We start from the raw sequence: 11064 nt of genomic DNA on the forward strand, positions 1-11064 counted from the left end.
AAAGAGAGAAATAAAGCGGCAGGTAAAATAACCAAGCGTGACAGCATCAAGTGGAAAAATGGACTTGTAACTTGGAAAACCTGTATTTCGGGGTGCTCGTATCTTGAAGCTCTACTGTACTGTGTTCTATGTATATATTTAGAATAATGTTATAAATAAAAAATGTAGTTGGGTCATTTAAAAAAACTTTAAAATAACTGATAGTTTTCCGATGATGTCACGCTACTACCCATAGTTCCATAGTCCGCCATCTTGTGTGGCAACATTGCTAATTTCAACCTATATCCAAGCAAAAGGCATTACGTCTGTTCTGAACACTTTATTTCGGGTAATTACATTATACTTTTATTTAATTCATATGTTCAATGTCAATAAAATTTAAATATATCAGAATGTACTTACGTCATGTGCATACATGACAAATGTACACAATGCAAACGTAAATCCTTGACCACAGTCCATATAATTATCAGTATATTCTATGTACATGTACAAACTATTTTTATATATTTGTATAATCTAAACAATAGTAAAACATGATTTTTAATGTAAATTGTTATTCAAATTATGTTCACAAAAGACACACATTCGTACATGCCACTGTGATATTTACATTAACACGCTGTATTATTTGGGTGTTAATAAATACTAGTGATGTGTCGTTCGCGAAGGATTCGTTCAAAATGAACGAATCTTTCATATGAGTCGTGACTCCCGAGTCATATGAAAGATTTGTGACTCGTGACTACCGAGTCATTAAATATTTATTCATATTGAACTCACGAATCACTCACTGCAAACTAATCACACTCCGCGAACTAATCACTCACTGCGAACAAATCACTCTCTGCAAACTAATCTTTCACTACAATCTAATTACTCTGCAAACTAATCTTTCACTACGATGTAATTACTCTGCAAACTAATCTTTCACTGTGAACTAATCTATCACTGCAAACGAATCACTCTCTATGAACTAATCTTTCATTGCAAACGGATCACTGTGAACTAATCTATCACTGCAAACGAATCACTCTCTATGAACTAATCTTTCATCGTGAACTAATCTTTCGCTGTGAACTAATCTTTCATCGTGAACTAATCTTTCGCTGTAAACTAATCTTTCGCTGTAAACCAATCTTTCGCTGTGAACTAATCTTTCATCGTGAACTAATCTTTCGCTGTGAACTAATCTTTCATCGTGAACTAATCTTTTGCTGTGAAGTAATCTTTCGCTCTGAACGAATCATTCTCTGTGAACTAATCTTTCCCCGTAAACTAATCATTCTCTGTGAACTAATCTTTCACTGTGAACTAATCTTTCACTGTGAACTAATCTATCACTGCAAACGAATCACTCTCTATGAACTAATCTTTCATTGCAAACGGATCACTGTGAACTAATCTATCACTGCAAACGAATCACTCTCTATGAACTAATCTTTCATCGTGAACTAATCTTTCGCCATGAACTAATCTTTTGCTGTGAACTAATCATTATGAACGGATCATTCTCTGTGAACTAATCTTTCGCCTCGTTCTTGCAGATTCGTTTCATTTGTCACGTGAAAGAGCTCAGGCCTTTTTTGCTCTCATTTATCTTCACATTGTGGTGTGTTTTTATTTCTTAGCTTTTCACATGGTTTTAATTACTTATGGCATTTTGTGTACTTTGTAGACTTTGTCAGCGGAAGCAACCCATATTGCCTTATTTAGTGTCGGAGAACCGCAGCCTTCTTTACAGCGCCCACAATAGGGCTAAAGCGCCACCTGCTGTAAAACAAATGAAATGATTAGTTCAAGACTCGTTCATTTTACTGTTCGAGAATCAAAGATTCGAATCAATAAAAAGAGTCGGTCTTCCCATCACTAATAAATGCCACAACCGGTGCACTCGGTATACAGCACCTTCAGGAGGCAATGTCCGATCCTTGCCCTGCATGTCCTATGATGTCGCTAACGATAAGATGTCTGGCAGATATGGGACGTACATCTGGCAGTTTTTTTTAAACTTACTGACATTCAGACGCAGAGTAAGTGCAACCGTTCACCTGTGCCTGCAAAAAAGCGCAAGAGGTCTAAATCGACTGAGTTGGAGCTTGTGAGGCCTCCCTCCACAGCAGTGGCGCAAGCAAGTGGAGCAGCCTGCACTGTATGCATCCTTGTCACCTTATAACTCACATTCTCAGCCTCTTGACCGAGATGATGTGATGTCTGTGGCTGCCTCTGACACCCTCTTCAATCAGGCTTCCTCCCCCATCACAACAACCAAATGACGATGAGTGGCGATGAGCCCTATAACTCAGGCAGTGATGTAGCCTTGGAAGACTCTTGGAAGGCCTTGCTGGCACTTTTACAGTTGGACACCCTAGTGCCTCCTATAGGCTCAGAGAACATGTTTCTTCTCCCTGCTCAGCGCACCATTCTGGTAATTCCACAGTGTCGTGACTTCACTTCGGTTGTTACCTCAGCTTTGAGGGCTGCTGCAACATCCGCATGCCCTGACCAAATGTCTCGCATTCTGGCAACAATGCAGAACCCGAATGAGGTCAGCCTAAGGAGCATGCCAGTGATAGAGTCAAGTGTCAGTTCACTCATTGTGTCTCCTGACGAGGCACTTCGTGAATGTGTGCATTGCCCTAATATTGAGTGCCGCAGCACAGATGAGCTGCTCTCCTGTGCTTACTCGCATTGCAAGCCATGGGTGTCATCGCGAACCAGTGTGGCACAACTTTGGACACCTTGGTGCAGGCCCACCGACAGGTGTGGCTGGCTCAATCACCCCTGCCTGAAAATTGCAGGATCAATCTGAGGTATCTTAACTGGCACCTGGGCAGGTTTTTGGACCAGCAGCGCAAGAGGCCCTGGAGAGACGTGTGTCTGTTACGGAGTCTCGTTGCCACCACGTGGCTGTAGTACTTGTCTTCAGAGCTCCACCCAACCATGCTGTCTCACGTCGCAGGCACATGGCCCTAAGACCTGGACACATCGCCCTCAGCAGCGGGCGCCCAATCCCCCAACTGCCTCCAACAGACATGACGGCACACTGCCACATGAGAGCATTAATCCTTCCCGACGTTCGGACCTTCCCTGCCATCGTCTCCCCTCCCCCCCAATCCTACCAAAAGATGGAAACAGATGTACTGACAGGCCGGGCCTGGCGGCAGGAGTTTTTACATACAGCCAGTTAGCGCATTGGAGTGCAATAACACCCAACCATTGTTTTCTTACAACCCTCGCAACAGGGTACCACCTGCAATTCCGCCAGCGACCGCCAATACACTGAGGAGTGCGGCAAACTGTAATGAACGATCTAAGGAAGGCAGAGGCCTTGGCAAAAGAAGTTCAGTTGTTGTTGAACAAGGGCGCCATAGAGATGGTCGACCCCACTGTTCACCCGGGGCGGTTCTTTTCAGTTTATTTTTTTGTACCAAAGAAAGATGGCGGGTTCAGGCCGTTCTTAGATTTACAAAGGTTGAACCATTTTCTAAAAGTGCCTTCCATTCTAAACGTTAAGAACGTCACATGTGTTGCAAGTGAGAGTAGGCGAGGTCTACGGTCACAAACCAATACTGGTTTGTGACTGTATACCTTGCGTACTTTCTCGTTTCCACTGCCATTGAGCACAAGCTCATGGGGATAGTTTGCCAGTTCAGAGTTCTCCCCTTTGGCCTGTCGCTGGCACCAAGGGTCTTCTCCAAGTGTGTTCAGGTTGCACTATAACCACAGGGCATAAGAGTGCTCCCTTAGTTGGACGACTGGCTTTTTTGTGCGGAGTCGCCTGAACAGGCCAGGAACCATGCACACCAACTGCTGCTACACGTTACGGCTCTGGGGTTCAGAGTCAACCAGAAAAAAAAGCAGACTGACACCAGTTCAAGCAACTAATTTCATTGGCCTTACCCTGAACTCAAACACCATGCTGGCCTGCCCCACACCAGACAGAATACGTTCAATTATAACAGGAGTGAGCCACCTTCGTGTTGGGGGCCCTCAAAGTTATGTCTCTCTCTTTCGGCTGTTGGGAAAAAAATCACAGCAGCCACTGTTGTCATTCCATTGGGGCTTCTCTGGCTAAGAGCCTTTCAGAGATGGCTGATTCAACTGCGTCTGTGCCCAGTACGAGACAGATATTGTTGTCATTTTAAACTGCCTTTCTTCTTGCCATCAGAACAGCCCGTCGTGTGAGTAAGCTACATGCTCTCTCGGTGAGTGCTATTTGTCTACGTTGGGGCCCTATGTGTGATAGTGTCTCATTGTGGCCTAACCCAGCTTTCTTCCCAAAAGTCTTGTCCCCCCAGTTTAGTTACCAGCCAATTTTGCTAGCTGCTTTACAGCCAAATGACAGACTCACGTCCTAAATTGTGCCCTTTAGGGCCGCTTAGGGCTCTTTTGACAGGACTGCAGCCTTTTGTACAACTGACCAGTAGTTTGTTTGCTTTGGTGGTACCCTTAGATGAGGGCCCCTGTCAAAGCAGCGGCTCTCCCGTTGGGTGGTGGGGGTCATTACCCATGCCTATGAATCCACAGGATGTGTTGTGCCCTCCCCCATTCACTGTCATTGGACACGTGCTTTGGCAACATCTTGGGCAGCCCTTCGGGGTATGCCACACACTGACATTTGTGCTGCTGCAATATGCTCTACTACATGTACCTTTGCCTGGTACTACAGGCTAAATGTAGTGTCTGTGCCAGCGCTGTGTGCAGCTGTTCTTCCAAATAGCAGCGATGCTCTTCCGGATTCCTCATGACTAGGTGTGTATTTGTCTTCCACTAGTGCTTTCAGCACCACCACTGGCAGTCTAGAGCGAAGGAAATAGAACGCTGGTTACTGATGTAACCGTGGTTCTATGACTAAGTGGAAGACCGCCAGGGTCTTTGGTCACTCGGATTGCGCAAGAATGATCTTGAGACCAGAATGATGTGTGTGGTTGCCTTATGTAGGCAGTCATGTCATACGTCACGAGGTGACAACTTTTTTATGTGATTCTCGGTAATGCGCAGATGCAAAGGCATTTCCACTAGTGCTTTTAGCACCACCGCTGGCAGTCTTCCACTTAGTCATAGAACCATGGTGAAACCACTAACATGCACAGCCTTTTTGTGAACCTTATTCCTTATTTAAATATTCAAAAATATTTAAGGACAAAAGTTCAAATGACATGTAAACTTACTGTTGCTATGTTGGCAGAACTACTTCAACTTCAGAGCTAAATTGTAAATTATCTCTTAGCTATTTTTATTGGCATTGATCAAGTGAATATGTGTCAAATATATTTGGATGATATATTAATTCCCCTTTAAACATGTTTTGGACAATTTTGTTTTCACAGCCCTAAACGTATCTTTGATGCAAAAATAGGCCCATGTTTCTTAAAAGTTAAACTAAAAAGTAATGCCAGCTCATTTAGCCCTGTCAACATTCCTGTAATACTAAAGAAAGACTAACTTAAAGTCATGGCTTTCAACTATTGCAGTTATTGCCAGCAATTGTAATTGTCAGCAATTACATAATTCAACACAAACCATGGTATTTTAGGACTTGAATTGCACAGTTTAGTTGTATTACTAGTGTCTGTCATACCGGCAAAACAAAAGTCACTTGTAAAGCCAGGTTAAAAGGAGTTTTTATAAACATTGTGAATATGTACACATATTCATGTATCACACATTCCACTACAAACTAGCAATGTCAGGTGGTTGCTGTGGCCTGAGCTGTACTGGTGTTTGTAAGCTGCAGTTTTAGATAGTTTTACACAAGTTTACACATGTGAGATTTTAGTTATTTCAAGATTTAAAATATTTCACTGGCACAGCTGAACAAAAGTTATTTTCTATATGAATATTGAAGTTTTATAGCTAGTCAGAGATTGAAACACTTAAACAGTTAAAAATCAAAACACCAGACTTTATACTTACTATTTTATTGTGACTAAGCATGTCTGTATGATGTATGATGATAAAAACAATATTACAATAAATCAATATATATAGTCCAATAAATAATGTAAATAAACAAATAAAATAATAAAATGAATTACAATGTTAAATAAAACAGTCTCCTGCTGGAGTACTATAAAAGCCCAATCCATATTTTATAAAGAGGGAAATATATTTTATCATTACATATGACACATTGCAGGTTAGTTGACTACATCTAAATGAAAATTTGTAGCATTAAAGTTAAATATTGAGTTTAGCCCACCCGATGTTAGTCAATGGGACAACCCGCAATGACCTTAATGGTTCCATAGTGTTATGGGGTAGCACGCCTGCCTCAGAATTAGAGAGCAGGTAATCCTGGGTTTGATTCCCAGAGGGGTGCAGGCGATGGGGCAGGTTGTTGCAGCAGATCTGCTCTTAACAAAAGAATTAAGTTCAAATTATTACTATTATTATTATTATCTACCGAGCTGATAGCACACAAGGGGTCATAGGGCTAGAATAGGTCGGACAAATACTGTAAGACCATGAAGACATTTAAAAACAAATAATACACTGCCTGGCCAAAAACAAAAGTCGCCACCAAAAAAAAGGGTCATACACTCTAATATTTCGTTGGACCGCCTTTAGCTTTGATTACAGCACGCATTCGCTGTGGCATTGATTCGATAAGCTTCTGCAATGTCACAAGATTTATTTCCATCCAGTGTTGCATTAATTTTTCACCAAGATCTTGCATTGATGATGGTAGAGTCTGACCGCTGCGCAAAGCCTTCTCTAGCCCATCCCAAAGATTCTCAATGGGGTTAAGGTCTGGACTCTGTGGTGGCTAATCCATGTGTGAAAATGATGTCTCATGCTCCCTGAACCAGTCTTTCACAATTTGAGCCCGATGAATCCTGGCATTGTCATCTTGGAATATGCCCGTGCCATCAGGGAAGAAAAAATCCATTGATGGAATTACCTGGTCATTCCGTATATTCAAGTCATCAGCTGACCTGATTCTTTGTGTACAACTGTTGCTGAACCTAGACCTGACCAACTGCAGCAACCCCAGATCATAGCACTGCCCCCACAGGCTTGTACAGTAGGCACTAGGCATGATGGTGCATCACTTTATCTGCCTCTCTTCTTACCCTGATGCGCCCATCACGATGGGTCCCCACTATCCTTCCAGTTTTTAATAATGCGTTGGACGGTTCTTAACACAATTTTAGTAGTTTCTGCAATCTCCTTAGATGTTTTCTCTGCCTGATGCATGCCAATGATTTGACCCTTCTCAAACAGAGTAACATCTTTTCCACGACCACGGGATGTGTCTTTCGACATGGTTGTTTAAGAATTGAGAAGCAACTTATTGCACCAGTTGGGGTTAAATAACTTGTTTCCAGCTGAAAGATAATCATCCATGCAGTAATTATCCAACAGGAGGCTTGTACCTATTTGCTTAGCTAAATCCAGGTGGCGACTTTTTTTGGCCAGGCAGTGTATAAATTCAAATGCTATCCTAAAATGATCCTGAAACAATGAAGTGACACTAAAATTGGATTACGGTTGCTGTTTTGAACTAGCTGCGGTCAAGCAAGAAGCGTCAAGTCAGATCCAGCAAATAGTGCAATAAGTTCTGATGGATTAAAACTACAATGATGATGAAAGGAACTGGAGTTGACCTCTGATTTAAACTGTGCATCAGATTTATGAATACTGTCCCAGCTTTGTTTACACAGTTATACTGCAAGTCAGTAACTACAATGGCAGCAACTATAGTAACTAATGTAGTTATTGAACTAAGAAAAACAGTTGTTTACAACAATATGGCTGGAGGAAATCTAAAAGTTGACATCTTAAGAGTATTTATAATTCCATGAGCAATTTATCGGTAGAGACGCCTCTAACGTTCAACCACTCTGTCTGTCTGTCTCTCTCTCTCTTTCTTACACACACACACACACACACACTACCATAACACACTGTTTCCACTGTGGTATGGTAGTGAGAGGATGTGACAACACGTTACAGCATCACAATCACAACAATCACTGGGCCTTGGACTGATATTAGTGAGTACTGACAGTATGAACGGCAGTTTGACGGCGGGCTCGACTGCTTTTAACTCTGTGCACAAATAAACCGACTACTATCGACTATTAACAGGTTATACAGCAGCTACAACAAGGAATGTAAATGTAAGAGCGGCGGCGGGACAACAACTGTCCAACCGAACACAAGTTCAGTCCAGTCAGTTTAGCAGTTTAACCTGCATACCAGCTAACGGTGACAACATTGACGTTATCGCTGCTGTTTCGACGACAGACACTGCGACATATGTGCAAATAAAAACAACATTGGAAATAGCGTCCTGTTCTGTGAGCTCCAGCCGGAGCAGGCTAACAAGCTGCGGACAAACACACGCTACCGTTACCTTGAGCTGAATCCGGTGATTGTCCACCGACCGAGGCCGCGGCTCAGAGCAGGAACGGCTGGATGTGTCCTTCCTCCGAGTTCATACGTGCTGTTCTTTTCACCTCAAGACACAAGGTTGTCGGCGAAAGGTAACACGGCTGCTGTGACTGTGAAACCACTATGACACCCCCCCGTCAGTGACGTGGACACTCGTTTCCTCTTGCGTCTCTTCCGCGTTTCACCGTCGGGCCCTGAACGTGAGCTACGTCTTTCCTCCTCCTTCCACAGCTGAGTATAATTCAGCAGGTGCGCCGTTGTGCATCTCCACCAAATGATGTTAAAAAGGCATTTGTAATATTCTGAGTAGCGGCGCTTTGGCCCAGAGGCAATGTCGCTGTCATTGGTGTGGAACCCCAGGGTTCACCTGCTGGGCAAAATCAAAATCCCGGCTAGGACGCTTATCCGTTACCGCTTATCGCCGGTAGCGGATGAAAATGGATGGAGGGATAAATATTCTGACTAATCAGTTGCCTTTCATAGAATCTTATGTTAAACCGTCCGTGCTATATATTTATACAATTTGTTTTATCTTCCACAAACTTGGGGGGGATTCTACTTGTTCTTCTGTAGTTTCTCATTTTTAGTGTAATGGTTTTGTTGTTGTTTTTGTTTGTTTGTTTGCTTGTTTTTTAAGGTATTGTTATGAAAACAGAGTTTACCCAAAAGTTGACCCTGTACCAAAGTGTAGTTCTAACTACTGGGCAACAGTGCTAATTAGAAACTTAGAAATGCTAACCTGAAATGTGGACTAATTCTGTCAGGTGTTGTGGTAAGGTTTTACCACCCCGGATTCGTTGATCAAGAACTTTCACAAAGTATAAAGAAAAGACAAAAGTCGTTGCTCGAGTTCGCCTGTGCACAGGGAGGGTCCAGCGGAGAGTCAGGGGGTTGACTGCTGAATTCTGCTCTCTCCACAAACCCAGGCTCGTTTTATTGACACACATACCCCTGGGTGGTACATATCAAGCAATACAGACTTCATTTGTTCTACACACAGTCATACATTCTTTTTGGCAACTGCATCTACACCGTTAGTTTCTCATCCTGTTCTTATCGCGCCCAGGTGCTGTTGTTGGGACCTTGTGTTCTAACTATGAATCCAGCCATTGTCAAATTGTATTCTAAAAGTTTCTGTTTCCCATCACACCAAGTACTCCTCTTTTCACAACCAACCTTGGTTTTATCTCAACCTCGCAGCTCCTTCTCTACATCTGCATGTTTTCAGTTCTAGCTTTAATCAGCATTTTATGTTCAAGCTGGTTATATGTTTTAGCACATCTCTTATGATCTTTTTAAAACATGATTATATATGTTGCATACTTCTATAAACTATGAACACATGAATATATTTTATCCACACAGGTCTGTCTGTTTCCTGTTCCTGCTGTGTAGGGTAATCTGTGTTATCACTCATCTGTGTCTCTGTAATTAGTCTCACTTGTGTCACCTGGTGCTATTTGTATATATACCTCTCTCCTTCACTCTGGCCTGGTGGGATCGTCGTGTTGTGTTGTGTCGTGTCTGTTGCTAGTCAAGTCTGTTACTGTGCTCAGCTCTGTTCCTGTTCTCAGCTCTGCTCGGCTCTGCGTATGCTTCTATCCTGGTCTTTGGAAGTGAATTTTGTGAATTTTGAAATAAACTACCTGCACCAGTCCTGCATTTGGGTCCTGCCTGCTTCCTGCCATGTCAATAGCTCATCGTGACATAATTCTTCTTTTTCTTTCGGCTTTGTCCTATTTTCAGGGGTTGTCACAGAGAATCATTGATTTCCATATTGCCCTGTTCTCTGCATCTTCTACTCTGACTCCAACTATCTGCATCATCATCTGCAACTATCTCACTGCATCCATATATCTCCTCTTTGGCTTTCCTCTTTTTCTCCTACCTGGTAGCTCCATCTCTAACATTCTTCTACCAATGTATCCACTGTCCCTCCTCTGCACATGTCCAAACCATCTCAATCTGGCTTGTCTGGCTTTTTCTCCAAACCTTAAGAGTGTCTGTGTTGTTCCTCTATTGACCTCATTCCTGATCCTGTCCATTCTTGTCAATCCTAAAGAGAATCTTAGCATCTTTAACTCTGCCACCTCTGATCCTAAGTACTTAAACTCCTGCACCTTCACCACTTCTACACCCTGTAATCTCACCATTTCACTGTTCTCACTTTCGTTTACAACACATGTACTCTGTCTTGCTATGACTGACCTTTATTCTTCTTCTCTCTAGTGCAAACCTCCACCTCTCTAGGTTCTCTTCTAGTTGCTGTCTAACTACGCTGCCTGCTTCCTGCCATGTCAATAGCTCATCGTGACATAATTCTTCTTTTTCTTTCGGCTTTGTCCTATTTTCAGGGGTTGTCACAGAGAATCATTGATTTCCATATTGCCCTGTTCTCTGCATCTTCTACTCTGACTCCAACTATCTGCATCATCATCTGCAACTATCTCACTGCATCCATATATCTCCTCTTTGGCTTTCCTCTTTTTCTCCTACCTGGTAGCTCCATCTCTAACATTCTTCTACCAATGTATCCACTGTCCCTCCTCTGCACATGTCCAAACCATCTCAATCTGGCTTGTCTGGCTTTTTCTCCAAACCTTAAGAGTGTCTGTGTTGTTCCTCTATTGACCTCATTCCTGATCCTGTCCATTCTTGTCA

General features: G+C 42.6%; 1 protein-coding gene across 3 annotated transcripts in view; it reads right to left on the reverse strand.

Annotated features, from left to right (window-relative positions):
• Positions 1-8931, reverse strand: part of ccser1 (coiled-coil serine-rich protein 1) — a 158525-nt gene extending 149594 nt beyond the window's left edge. Inside the window, exons 1-2 of one of the 3 annotated variants that reach the window (XM_008336317.3) lie at positions 8366-8931; positions 4655-4802 (exon numbers count right to left, since the gene is read on the reverse strand). The gene's annotated coding sequence lies outside the window, so the exon portion shown is untranslated. The remainder of the gene's footprint in view (positions 1-4654; positions 4803-8365) is intronic. The other 2 variants (XM_008336318.3, XM_017043139.2) reach the window with 2 other exon arrangements.
• Between the last annotated feature and the right edge of the window lie 2133 nt (positions 8932-11064).

Source organism: Cynoglossus semilaevis, chromosome Z (genome assembly GCF_000523025.1).
Source record: "Cynoglossus semilaevis isolate Cse_v1.0 chromosome Z, Cse_v1.0, whole genome shotgun sequence".
In the NCBI taxonomy this organism is placed as follows: domain Eukaryota; kingdom Metazoa; phylum Chordata; class Actinopteri; order Pleuronectiformes; family Cynoglossidae; genus Cynoglossus; species Cynoglossus semilaevis.